The sequence below is a fragment of the Sus scrofa genome, chromosome 13, assembly GCF_000003025.6.
Source record: "Sus scrofa isolate TJ Tabasco breed Duroc chromosome 13, Sscrofa11.1, whole genome shotgun sequence".
NCBI classification, from domain to species: Eukaryota; Metazoa; Chordata; class Mammalia; order Artiodactyla; family Suidae; genus Sus; species Sus scrofa.
In genome coordinates this window covers 91,825,167-91,838,502 of record NC_010455.5, presented here as the reverse complement: position 1 = coordinate 91,838,502, position 13,336 = coordinate 91,825,167, and the positions used below count along the sequence as shown (strand labels likewise).

General features: G+C 38.7%; 1 long non-coding RNA gene across 1 annotated transcript; it reads left to right on the top strand.

The window, feature by feature from the left end:
• On the top strand, positions 6,359–12,967 carry LOC110256258. Its single transcript, XR_002337606.1, has 3 exons — positions 6,359–6,982; positions 8,900–8,998; positions 12,911–12,967. It is a non-coding gene; the product is annotated as an uncharacterized LOC110256258 (long non-coding RNA).

Here is a 13,336-nt window from a genome sequence, read left to right as displayed (position 1 = left end):
AGAATAAGAAAAGAAACAGTCCTATAATCAATGCTATTGATATCCCTATTGTATCAACATTTATTTAAAGTATCTGAGCTTATATAACTTTTGACTTCTGACCAATGTTCCTATTCACTAGCAGAATAATCTTAATACTGAAGGTCAGTGGCTCAGCCTAGAAGGGAATTCCTGCACAGTATTTTGTTAACTAGTGAGTATTCTTTCTCCAGTCTAGTACCTATCATTGTTATTGAAGTAATGAATCTTAATTTTTTGAAAAAGGAAGGAAGGCAGAATTCAGGTTAAAATACTAGTGGCTAAATGAAGGTGTGATTTAATCTGCTTTTCTACAAGTTTTAGAGGTAGAGTTTGTTATTGTTGGGTTAGTACATATCGTGTCAGGAGGTCTTAATAATTTTGGCAAGCAAGAAAGATGATGGAAAGTTTCTCTGGCTAACAAAAATCCTTTTTAAGGACTCATGGAAAGAATCCATTACAGAGAAATGAGAAATCCATGAGCACAAGGAAACATTAAAACACACTATTTTTGTTCTGGCTTTTATGTTTTCTCTATCCCTCTTTATAGAACCAAAATCAAGAAATTCTTATTTTATAGGTCAGTGAATCAAGATATTAGACCTATGCAGGCACAAAACGTGTGTTTTGCCCATGTGGTCACATGCAAAAGTAATAGACCTTTACATTCAAAATGTATGAATAATAAACACCCAAAGACAGATAGTACTCTTATTTTGGGAACTTAAGGTAAACATTTGGTAAATTTTCATTGAGAACATTAAGATACTTTTTCCAGGTGTTAATTTTTCACTAGAAATTTTAAGACTGTTTCTGATATTTTTATAGAGATATTCTGGTTTTCAATATTTCTTTGAACATAGGTGAATTTTTACATATGACAAGCTACATTAGAATATATTCTTAATTTTTCTCAAACTAGATTTATGACAACCTAACAATAACATTTTTTTTTTCTTTATAACCAATCTACTGTGTGTTTTTTGGTTGTTTTTTAGACAAAGTCACAGTTTAGCAGGACAACCAGAGGCCAGCGGAATGGAAAACACCTTGCCTTGAAAATATGCATGTCTTACCTGAGTTTGATTAAAATACATTTGCACACACCTTTGTGTAAGAAGTTCAGTGTTTTCATAATTTATGTATTTGATCATGTCATTCACTGAAGACAAATATTATTAAAAAATGATCATAAAGGGAAATTTAAGAAAGTCAGAAAATATCATACCTATAATAACCCCTCTCCAAATAAAGCTCTTCCTTCTGTATGAATTAATTTGCCCTGTCCCACATGAGCTGCATTGTGGCCCATGACTCATTTGAGCTCCAGATACTGAGACAACCAACCATTGATTGACACATAGAAAACCAATAGCCTGTAAGACGACATGGTGCCCTGTAATGGAAATGGAGTGGTTCTATCAAATTAGAGACTGACTCACTACTCTGATTTTCTTTCTTAGGGATTAGGTAAGATATATATACATAGTAAGTCCTACCAGTTCCTCTTCCAAATATTTTCTTTGTCCTTCCACTCCATTGCCATCAGGGTATCCAAGACACCATCTTCTCTACTGGCCTAAGGCGATAGTCTCCTTACCTGGTCTCTCCACCATGACCATTGCCTTCTTCTATGGATCAGTCAGTATATTCTTTTAAAAAATACTTATGATCATGTCATTCACCTGATTATAATTCTCCAGTGACTTCTCATTTCATTTCAATGTCAAACATATAAAACACATAAAATCCATACTCTGGCATGAACTACTTTCTGCCTTCCTCTTTACATCTCCATTCTCTCTCTCACCTACTATGCTCCAGCTGCGCTGCCCTCCCTTGTCTTCCTCAGGCACACACCAAAGTCTCTAGTACCTCAAGGCCTTTGCATCTGCCCTTTCTTCTCTATGGAACAATCTCCTCCCCTCCCCCCACCCCCAGCTGGCTATCTTTTCTTCCTTCAGGCCACAGCTCAAACATCTTAAGAAGTCCTCCTCTAAAACAGCAGTTCTCAGTCCTCGCTATGTAACATAATCACCTAGGAAACTTCTAAAAACTTCAGCTGACCAGGTCCCACACCTATGAATTAATCTAAGTAGGACCCTGGTATCAGAGTTAAAACAAGCCCCTACAGGTGATTCTAATTGCAGTCAATTTGTCAATCTGCAAACTAAAGAATCTAACCATCTCCTCCCCCACCATATCCATCTATTAGTGTGCCTCTTCATACGTATCCTACTCAGTAACTCTTGTTTACTTGTTCTCCTGTTAATTATCTTTTTTTCCACTGACATGCTAATTCTGTGAGAGCAGGGAAATTTCCTATCTATTCACTGCTGTAAACCCAAAGCCCACATACAGTAGTAGGTCAATGAAGGAAGGATTGAAGATCCTTCAGGTCAATAGAGATGTTTTAAGCATATGAAAGACAGCATGGAAAATACATCAAGAAGAGAGGATCTAGAAAGAGAGAAAGTGGTGAAAATAGATGAGGAAACCAGAGAGAAGCTAAATGATGAGAGCAAAGCATGAGCATAAACCATGGACCACAAAAAGCTCTCTTTGGCCACTGTCTCTTCCAATGAAACCTGAACGTTCAAAGATTAAATCCTTTTTTGTGAGTCTCTGACATGCTCTGAAATTATCTTAGTTATATACAAACTCAGTTCCATGCAAACAATGCTTACTTTGTTGACACACTTAGATGAGGGCTATCTCACTATTGATTTTTAATATGGAGAGGTCTTACCTTAGATTTTGAAGCATTTTTTTTTTTTTTTTTGGTCTTTTTAGGGCAGCATCTGAGGCATATGGAGGTTCCCAGGCTAGGGGTCAAATAGGAGCTGTAGCCACTGGCCTCCACCACAATCACAGCAATGCCATATCCAAGCCGCTTCTGGCGACCTACACCACAGCTCACTTGTGGCAATGCTGAGACAGAATAATAACTCAGATAGTTAGTTTAGAAGCATGGGCTCAGATACATTCTTTGATATGGATATTAACATTTGGGATTTAAGGGCTCCAGGAAGTAACACCCCCACAGACCTTGTTTTATTATAGGAAATGACCATTCCCCACAGGTTTTGTTTACTGTAGGAAATGCAAATCTCTAGCCCACTCCTCAACTGACAGAAAAGGAATGAGAAGATTGGTGACATAGTCTAAGGAAAGAGAAGGACAAAGAAACCATAAAACATTTCCAACCCTAAAACCCCTATTGGACAAGGACTGATACTGATAGAGGTAATTGAGCAAGGCCAATGGGAGAAAACCACATCTTTCTGGACCCCATGTTGGTGACGCTCTCCACATTTAAGAGACAAATATCCCTATAGGACAGTAAAGAAGGGGGCTCTTCTCCCTTCTTCCAGCCGCCCTGGGAGCTATTTGTGCTTTCCTTTAATAAAGACTTTGCTTGCTTGCTGCCTGTGTGTTCTTGGAGTTCATTCTTTGTTTGCCAGGAACAAGAACCCAGATTCTGGTATCAATGCTGGATCCTTAACTCACTGAGCAAGGCCAGGGGTTGAACCTGCGTCCTCATGGATACTAGTCAGATTTGTTTCCACTGAGCCATGATGGGAACTCTCCTATTTTTTATTCAAACTATTTTTAATAGAAGCCTTCTTAAAAATATATTACATTTTCTTAGGTGGAAACTAAAATGAAGGCCTGAAAAAGAATGTCCGCATGACCCTTTGACCCACACAGATCATTGACCCACCCAGACTCAGACTTGCAGTTCTAACCTATCAGACCTCCACAGGTAAAAACTAAGCCCATGAAATGGTTGACTTCCCAAGGATGAAGACGGTCCCAAGGAGAAAGTTAAATTTTATACCACGATCTAAAAGGCCATCTCAGACCTATAGAACTTAGCACTTGGCCCCCTGCCTATACAACCTGATTCTCTCCCAGTGGTGGGGGAGCTGTGAGTTCCTCTTGCCTGGTGCTCCCAGCCACTCTGCTGGTCAATAAATCTTGCTTAAGATCACACTGCTCCAGTCAACTGCTTTTCTTTCCCTAGTGCTCTAACACATTTAGTTTCTTTTAAAATATGTGAAGGAGAAAAACTGGCATTGTCTTGATAACTCTGACTTTCAAAGTTAGGTATTTTGCTATCTATATTACCTTGGTGTTCTTAAAAAATCTTTTTTTTTTTTAACCATTGTTACTATTTCCTTTTTTTTTTTTTTTTTTTTTTGGTCTTTTTGTCTTTTTACCATTTCTTGGGCCGCTCCCACGGCATAAGGGATGTTCCCAGGCTAGGAGTCCAATGGGAGCTGTAGCTGCCTGCCTGCGCCAGAGCCACAGCAACACGGGATCCAAGCCGCGTCTGCAACCTACACCACAGCTCATGACAACGCCAGATCATCAAACTACTGAGCAAGGGCAGGGATCGAACCCGCAACCTCATGGTTCCTAGTCGGATTTGTTAACCACTGCGCCATGACGGGAACTCCGCCTTAAAAAAATCTTTAAACATATAGGCCATATGACAAAATCTTTGGAACAGAGAATTTTATGACTCTCAACTCTTTTTAAAGTTTCTTTTTCACATTGATAGCAACTCTGCTTTTACCTGAGTGCCTTCAGTACTTATCCTGCTTATATTCATCTGTGACCTGTTAAAGTCAACAAACATGCATGTAAATTTACAGTGGTTCCCAATCTTGGGTATGACTTGTAGTCACCTGGAGAGCTTTAACATCATGAATGCCTGCCTCCCTGTTTAGAACATAGAGTTCATGATTTAATTGGCCAAGAATGTGGCAAAACATTATTTTTGTTTTTATTTTTCGGTTCCCAGGTGATCCTATAAGTACTTCATGTTGAAACCCTGCACAAAGTCTTAAGAAGTTTGGAATTGTCAACTTTAAAAAATGCACAACCTGAAAGTCAAGAGTTAAGTTTTATTTGGGGAAAATTAGGACTTAAACCCAGGAGACAGCATCTCAGGTAGCCCTGAGAAAACCGGCCCAAGGAAGTGATGGGGCAGCTAGGATATATAGGAGTTTTTGCAACACAAAGCAGGTAGTAGGAACAAAAGAGGCCTGGGCTCACTGAAAACATTCCTTTGGTATTCGCCTCAGCTATGGGGCCAGTATCCTGTGTTTTCACAACCTGAGTTTCCTCAGGGCTCATTGTTAGGAGTGCCTTCTGTCTGATGCCTGTTAGATGGCAGGGATTTTTTGTTTCTTTCCCGAGTTCCCTCAGAGCACACCAGCTCACACTTGGAGATGGCTGCATTTGCAGAATTTTGTGACATCATTTGTTTTGTGGACTTTAACTACAGCCCAGGTGGTGGTATTTCAGATAGCTTTGAAATACCATTCCAAAGAGGCAGGGGGAAATGTGGAAAGTAACATAATGTCTTTTCCATCAAAGGAAATCTTGGTTACTCCATTTTGCTCTGGTTTTGGCTGAAACACCTTCCTGTGACACCCCTCCTCTTTCCCTCTTCTCCCAGTAACAATTTGTTTCAAATTAGCCAACAGAGAAGAATGTGTGCCCTGACCTGACCAATAAGAAGGAGACAGGTACATCACCTGCATTAGGGATAAATAGGGAGGGTCTTTTCTTCTTTGCACATGCTTTTTGAGCACCTGTGCCCTTCTGCAGAAGTAAAGAGCCTTGCTGAGATCTCCTTGTGTTCATGTGTCTAATTCTTTGACACTGACGATCCAAGCCATGTCCCCAACAGAAATAATATCAGCGTATGTGTTAAAGGTAAAAGGGGAGGTACATGCATCCATGCACACATTTTACAAATTTTGTTGCTGGTCTCGTGAAGGTAGGAGCAGACATCACCATGAAGGATTTTAGCTTTTTCTATTTTTTTTAATTATTATTTTTTAGGGCTGCACCTGCAGCTTGTGGAAGTTCCCAGGCTAGGTGTTGAATCAGAGCTATAGCTGCCGGCCTACACCACAGCCCACAGCAATGTGGGATCCGAGCAGCATCTGTGACCTACACCCCAGCTCATGGCAACGCCAGATCCTTAACCCACTGAGTGAGGCCAGGGATCGAACCTGCATCCTCATGGATCCTAGTTGGGTTTGTTACTGCTAACCCATGATGGGAGCTTCCTTAGCTTTTTTCTAGATATGAGGAGATGCAAGAATTGGGCACATAAAATCTTCTGAAAATACCTATTTGAAGACCTGTTATTCCAGTTTTTCCGGAGCACAGAGTGCCTTACTCCTTGTCTCTATGCTGAGCTCTGCTCAAGGGGTGCTGTGGATCAGCAGCTGCAGTGGCTCATGATTTAATCCATGTAGCGGTAGATAGCAAGTGATTGCAAGTGCTAAACTCCTGTTCACAGAGTGATCCAAACTTTCTCCGAATTTTTAGTGGTAATTGTTTAAGCCCCCTTGACTCCTCTTATTTTGGTTCTCCCTTTAGAGTCCTTCACATGATCTCTGCTGCCCCCACCCAAACTCAGCCCCAAGGGTATGTGGCTTCCATTTAAAATTCCACACCAAGGATGTGCAGCCTCCATTTTCTTTGTTTTCCTTTAACATGAGAATAATAGAGCTAGGAGGACTCTTTTAAAAAAGATTTAAATTAACTCTCCTCTAATTACAGTTGACAGATTTGAGGTAGTAAGTAATGTTCCTGAGGTCAAGTAACTAGATCTTCCCAGAGGCGGCACTGTTGATTCTCTATCCTTTGCAAATTACAACACTATTCCTAAGGAAAGGTGGTGCTAAAGGAAGAACGTATCTTTAGCAAACTCTCTTAGGCTGTGATAGAGGGCAAAACCAAAAACTCATTCAGCCCAGCAAAAATCAGAGTCTCAGAAGGAATCAGGGGCATCTTAGATATATCCCATTAGGCCTCCTTAGGAATAAAAACCTGCAATCAGAGAAGGAGCAAGAACCCAACCGTCATTCTCTGCCCCTCTGGGTGGATGTGTGTATGTGTCTCAGGCTATTTTCTCTGCTTCACTTTGCACATGAAGGTAAGTACATAAAAACCCCTGTTCCTGCATATACATGTCCTTCAGTTTCTAGAAATAAATGAATCTAACAAACCCCTCAGTTTCAAAGTCCCAGGGCAGGACTCTGATCAGCCGTTTGGCTCAGGCATCCTCCCATTCCCTTCCAGGAATGAGAAAGGAGCAAAGTTGGGTGGTAGGAACAAACATGGGTACAGGGTTACCTTACAGTTGGTCAGAAATCTGGGGAGAAAGACTCAGAAATTCGGCATGTGGTGTCTACATACATAATCCTAAACAACAAACTTACCCTTGCTCAGTACAGCAATGAAACTTCTAAAATTTGCATAATAAAATCTTAGCTGTTAGTTCCACTTTGACTCATTATATCATGAGACTGATATCCTACCCAGTCCCACACTGAAAGCTCTTTGCCAGAAACACTGATATTTTTTTCTCAAATGATTTTTAAGAATTAAATTGCTCAAAGCTGAGCTGAATTAAGGATACTGTCACAGAGAAAGTAGTTCCACATGAATGCTTATACAGGTGGCAGAACTTAGTAAATGCAGCAGAGTAGCAAGCCCAACCTGTCTTCTTTCACCAGCCTCACTGGGTGTTTTCCAGTAAAACTGGTTCAAGTAGCAAAGTGAGAGTGGCTGCAGACCAGCCTGAAGAGTCTCAGGATCCACACCAGACCTACAGAATCAGAAACTCATGGGTGGGACCCAGAAATATGTGTTTTTAACAACCCTCTAGCTAATTCTGACCGTGTGTGTGTGTGTGTGTGTGTGTAAAGAATTTTTGGAGTTCTTGCTATGGCAAAATGAGATTGGCAGCATCTCTCCAGCACTGGGACACTGGTTCAATCCCCAGCCTGGCACGGTGAGTTAAGAATCTGGCCTTGCCTTAGCTGAGCTTGAATCTGATTCCTGGCCCAGGAGTTCCATATGGTGTGGGGTGGGCAAAAAAGAAAAACAAAAACAAGAATTGTTAAAGATAGGATTCTTGCTGAAAGTGGGAAGACATTTAAAGTCTAAAATTATGTAATGATGTTATTTTTAAACTTTTATGTCCTAGCTAAATTGTATATATAAATATACTGACTAAGCCAAGTAGAGTATTTACCAAAGTAAAAACTAACTTGTTTATATCCATTTTGTCAAAGGATATAAATAACAGATTGAGTTTAAAGTGCATGATTCTTTTACCAACAAACATCAGCACATTCTGCTACGGGCTTATCATCAAGGCAGTTTGGGGATCAGACTCAAATCTGTGATTTGATTAAATCACAGAGCCTGTGATGAAGATTAAATAGTTCCAATTAGTATAAGTAGGATGATATTGGCTTTTATTTAGTCTACTTAACTATACCTCAAAGTATTTTGTTTGATACTTATCAGAAATGGAGAAGGCTTTAATAGGCTATAAAATAATAATACAACAAAAATTTATTAAAAGCCAATTATAGGCCAGGCACTGTGATAAGTACTAGAGATACAATGGAAAACAAGGTATTCACATCCCTGTGCTCAGAGACCTTAGAGTCATAGCAAGCTTCTCCAGAAGTATGACTTTAACCTGGGACTTAAAAGATGTAATGATTAATTGTATATGCCATCTTTACTGGGCCAATGGGTATTTAGATATTTGGGTGTGTCTGTGAGGGTGTTTTTAGGTAACATTTATATCATTAGCCTGAGTAAAGCAAATTGTCCTCCCTATTGTGGTGGGCCTCATATCATCAGTTGAAGGCCTGAATAAAACAAAAAGGCTGACCCTTCCTGAGAAAAGGAAAATTCCTTCTGCCTGATTGCCTTCAAACTGAGGCATTAGCTTTTTTCCTGCCTTCAGACTCAAATTAAATCTACAACACTTCCTGGATCTCAAGTCTGCTGTCTCTTAATAGGACCTACACCATAACTCTCCTCTTTTTAGGCCTCTGGACTCAGACTGGGACTAAACATCAGCTCTTCTGGGCCTCCAGTTTGCCAAACCACCCTGCTGATCTTGGATGTTGCCAGCCTCCATAATCAGGTGAGCCAATCCATATATGTACATATATTTCCTATTGGTTCTCTTTCTCTTGTGAAACTCAGACTAATAAATAGGAGTGAAACTCATACAAATAGTGATAAGAATTAAAGAAAAAAAGTTCCAGGAAGAAAGAAAAGCAGGTACAGAGACCCAGAAGCAAAGGGCATCTTAAAAAAATGAAATAAAAATTACATCAAATAGTCAATACTTACTGTATGTCAGAAAGTGATTTAAGTTCTTTTCAAATGTTACCTCATTGAATCTTCATAAAAACCTATGAAGTAGGTTCAGTTATTATCTCAAAATGAAAATGAGAAAATTGAGGCACAGAGAGGTTAAGTAACTCACTCAAGGTCATAGGGATGGAATGGGAAGAACCAAGTTCCATGGCCAAGTGTTCTGTCTCCAGAGTCCATGCTTTCAACCACGACTCCTCTGCTTCTCCATGAGGCTGGTGAGAATAAGGAATTGGTAAAGAGAAATGTCAGATCACAGGGAACCTTGGATGCCCTGTTAAGGCATTTGAGCTTTTTCTTAAAAGCAGTAGGAACCACAGAAAGGTCTAAAGCAGAAGAGTGGCAGATGAGATTTTAAATAGATATAAAATAATTGTAAGAAGGAAAATGGAATGGAGGTAGTAAGACAGGTGATTTTCATTTTGATACCAGATTTTCTTTTTTAATCACTTTAATTAAATTTTTAGGAATAGTTTAAATTCTTCCAGAAAATATCAAAAACAAAAACTCAAAGAATATAAACAACTTTAACACAATGTCTTCTTTTTTATCGAAGTATAGTTAATTTACAATGTTTCGTTAGTTTCAAGTATACAGCAAAGTGATTTGGTTATACAATGTATATATGTATGTATATATATTTCATATATATATTCTTTTTCAGATTATTTTCCATTATAGATTATTATAAGATATTGAATATAGTTCTTTGTTCTATATATTAGGTCCTTGTTCTTTACTATATTATACATAGTAGTATGTATATGTTAATCTCAAACTCCTAATTGGTCTTTCACCCCCACCCCTCTTCACTATCCCCTTTTGTAACCATAAGTTTGTTTTCTATGTCTGTGAGTCTCTTTCTGTTTTATAAATACGTTTATTTGCTGCAAATGGAATTATTCCATTCCTTTTTATGCTAAGTAATATTTCATTCATACACACACACACACACACACACACACACACCACATCTTCTTCATCTATTCATCTGTCGATGAACATTTAGATTGCTCCCATGTCTTGGCTATTGTAAATAGTGCTACTGTGGACATTGGGGTACATGTATCTTTTTGAATTAGAGTTTTCTTTGGATATATGCCCAGAAGTGGGATTGTAAGATCATATGGTAACTATCTTTAGTATTTTAAGGAACTTACATACTATCCTTTATAGTGGTTGCATCAATTTACATTCTCACTGGCAGTATATAAATGTTCCTTTTTGTCCACACCCTCTTCAGCATTTATTATTTGCAGACTTTTAAATGATGGCCATTCTGACAACTGGAAGTGGTACCTCATTGTAGTTTTGATTTGCGTTTCTCTAAAAATTCGTGCTATTAAGCATCTTTTCATTGGCCATCTCTGTCTCTTTTTTATTTTTTGTCTTTTCTAGGGCTGCTTCCTATGGCATATGGAGGTTCCCAGGCTAGGGCTCTAATCAGAGTTGTAGCCACCGGCCTTCACCAGAGCCACAGCAACGCGGGATCTGAGCCACGTCCACAACCTACACCACAGCTCACGGCAATGCCAGATCCTTAACCTACTGAGCAAGGCCAGGGATCGAACCTGTAACTTCATGGTTCCTAGTTGGATTTGTTAACCACTGTGCCATGACAGGAACTCCTCTGTCTCTTTTTTAAGGAAATATCTCTTCTGCCCATTTTTGATTGGGTTGTTTTGTTTTGAATTGTCTGAGCTATTTGTACATTTTGGAAATAAATTTCTGGTTAGTAGCATCATTTGCAAATATTTTCTCCCAGTCTGTGGGTTGTCTTTTTGTTTTATGGTTTCCTTTGCAAAAACATTTAAGTTAGGTCCCATTCTTTTATTTTTGTTTTTATTTCCATTGCTCAAAGAGATGAATCCAAAAAGATATTGGTGTGGGAGTTCCTGCCATGGTTCAGTGGTTAATGAATCCGACTAGGAACCATGAGGTTGCAGGTTTGATTCCTGGCCTTGCTAAGTGGGTTAAGGATCCAGCATTGCTGTGTGATGTGGAGTAGGTTGCAGATGCGGCTCAGATCCTGCATTGTTGTGGCTCTGGCATTGGCCATAGGCTACAGCTTCGATTGGACCCCTAACCTGAGAACTTCCATGTGCCACAGGAGCGGCCCAAAAAATGGCAAGAAGAAGAAGAACAACAACAAAAAAAACCCCAAAACCCAAAAAAGATATTGCTGCAATTTATGTCAGAGTGTTCTGCCTATGTTTTCCTCTAGGAGTCTTATAGTAATCAATCTCATATTTGGGTCTTTAATCCATTTTTTAATGTCTTTTGAGGGCTGTACCTGCAACATATTGAAATTCCCAGGATAGGGGTCAAATCAAAGCTGCAGCTGCTGGCTTACGCCAGAGCCACAGCAACATCAGGTCCAAGCTGGATCTGCAACCTACACTACAGCTCACAGCAGTGTTGGATTCTTAACCTACTGAGCAGGGCCAGGGATCCAAACCTGCCTCCTCATGGATCCTAGTCAGGTTCATTACCACTGAGCCACAGCAGAAACCCCCTTTAATCCATTTTGAGTTTATTTTTGTGTATGGTGTTAGAGAATGCTCTAATTTCATTGTCTTACATATGGCTGTCCAGTTTTCCTTGTGCCACCAGTTGAAGAGACTGTCTATCCTCCATTGCACATTATTGCCTCCTTTATCATAGAGTAATTGACCAAAGTGTGTGGACTAATTTCTAGGCTTTCTATCCTGTTCTATTGATCTGTTTGTCTGCTTTTGTGCTAGTGCCATACAGTTTTGATGACCGAGGCCTTATAGTATAGTCTTAAGCCAGGAAGCCTGATTCCTCCAGCTCCATTCTTCTTTCTGAAGATTGTTTTAGCTATTCAAAGTCTTTTGTGTTTTCATATAAATTTTGGAATTTTTTGTCCTAGTTCTCTGAAAAATGCCATTGGTAATTTGACAGGGGTTGCACTGGATCTATAGATTGCCTTGGGTAGTACAGATATTTAACAATATTGATTCCTCCAATCTAAGAACATGATACTTTTCCATCTGTTTATGTCATCTTTATTTTCTTTCATCAGTGTCTTATAGCTTTCAGAGTACAGGTTTTTTATCTCCTTTGGTGGTTTAATCCTACGTATTTTATTATTTTGGATGCAGTAGTAATTGGGGTTATTTCCTTAATTTACCTTTCTGAAATTGTGTTGTTAGTGTATAAAAATTCTATATATTTCTGTGTATTAATTTTGAATCCAACAACTGTACTGAATTCACTGATCAGCTCTAACAGTTTTCTGGTAGCATCTTTAGGATTTTCTATGTATAACATCATGTCATCTGCAAATAGTCACAGTTTTACTTCTTTTCCAGTTTGGATTCCTTTAATTTTTTTCTCCCCTAATTTCTATGGCTAGGACTTCCAAGCCATAGCAATAAATAAAAGTGGTGAGAGTGGACAAGCTTGTCTCATTTCTGATCCTAGAGGAAATACTTTCAGTTTTTCATCCTTGAGTGTGATGTTAACTGTCGGTTTTTCATATATGGTCTTTGTTATGTTGAGGCAAGTTCCTACTATGCCCAGTTTCTGGAGTGTTTTTTTATCATAAATGGGTGTTGAATGTTATCAAAAGCTTTTTTCTACATCTATTGAGATGATTTTATGGTTTTTATTCTTCAATTTTTAAATGTGTATCACATTGATTGATTTACAGATATTGAAAATCCTTGCATCCCTGGGATGAATATCACTTGATCATGGTATGTGACCCTTTTAATGTATTATTGGAATCAGCTTGCTAATATTTTGTTGAATATTTTTGCATCTATACTAATCAGTGATATTGGCCTGTAACTTGTTTTTTTGTGGTATCTTTGTCTACTTTTGGTACAAGGGTAGTGGTGGCCTCATTGAATGACTTCAGAAGTATTTCTTCCTCTGCAATTTTTTGAAGTAGTTTCAGAAGGATAGATGTTAACTTTTCTCTAAATGTTTGGTAAAACATCTGTTCTTTGACTTTTGCTTTTGGGGAGTTTTTAAATTACTGATTCAATTTCAGTACTAGTAATTGGCCTATTTAATATAATGTCTTTTTTACTTTTTTTATTAAAGTGTAGTTGATTTACAATATTCTTTCAAT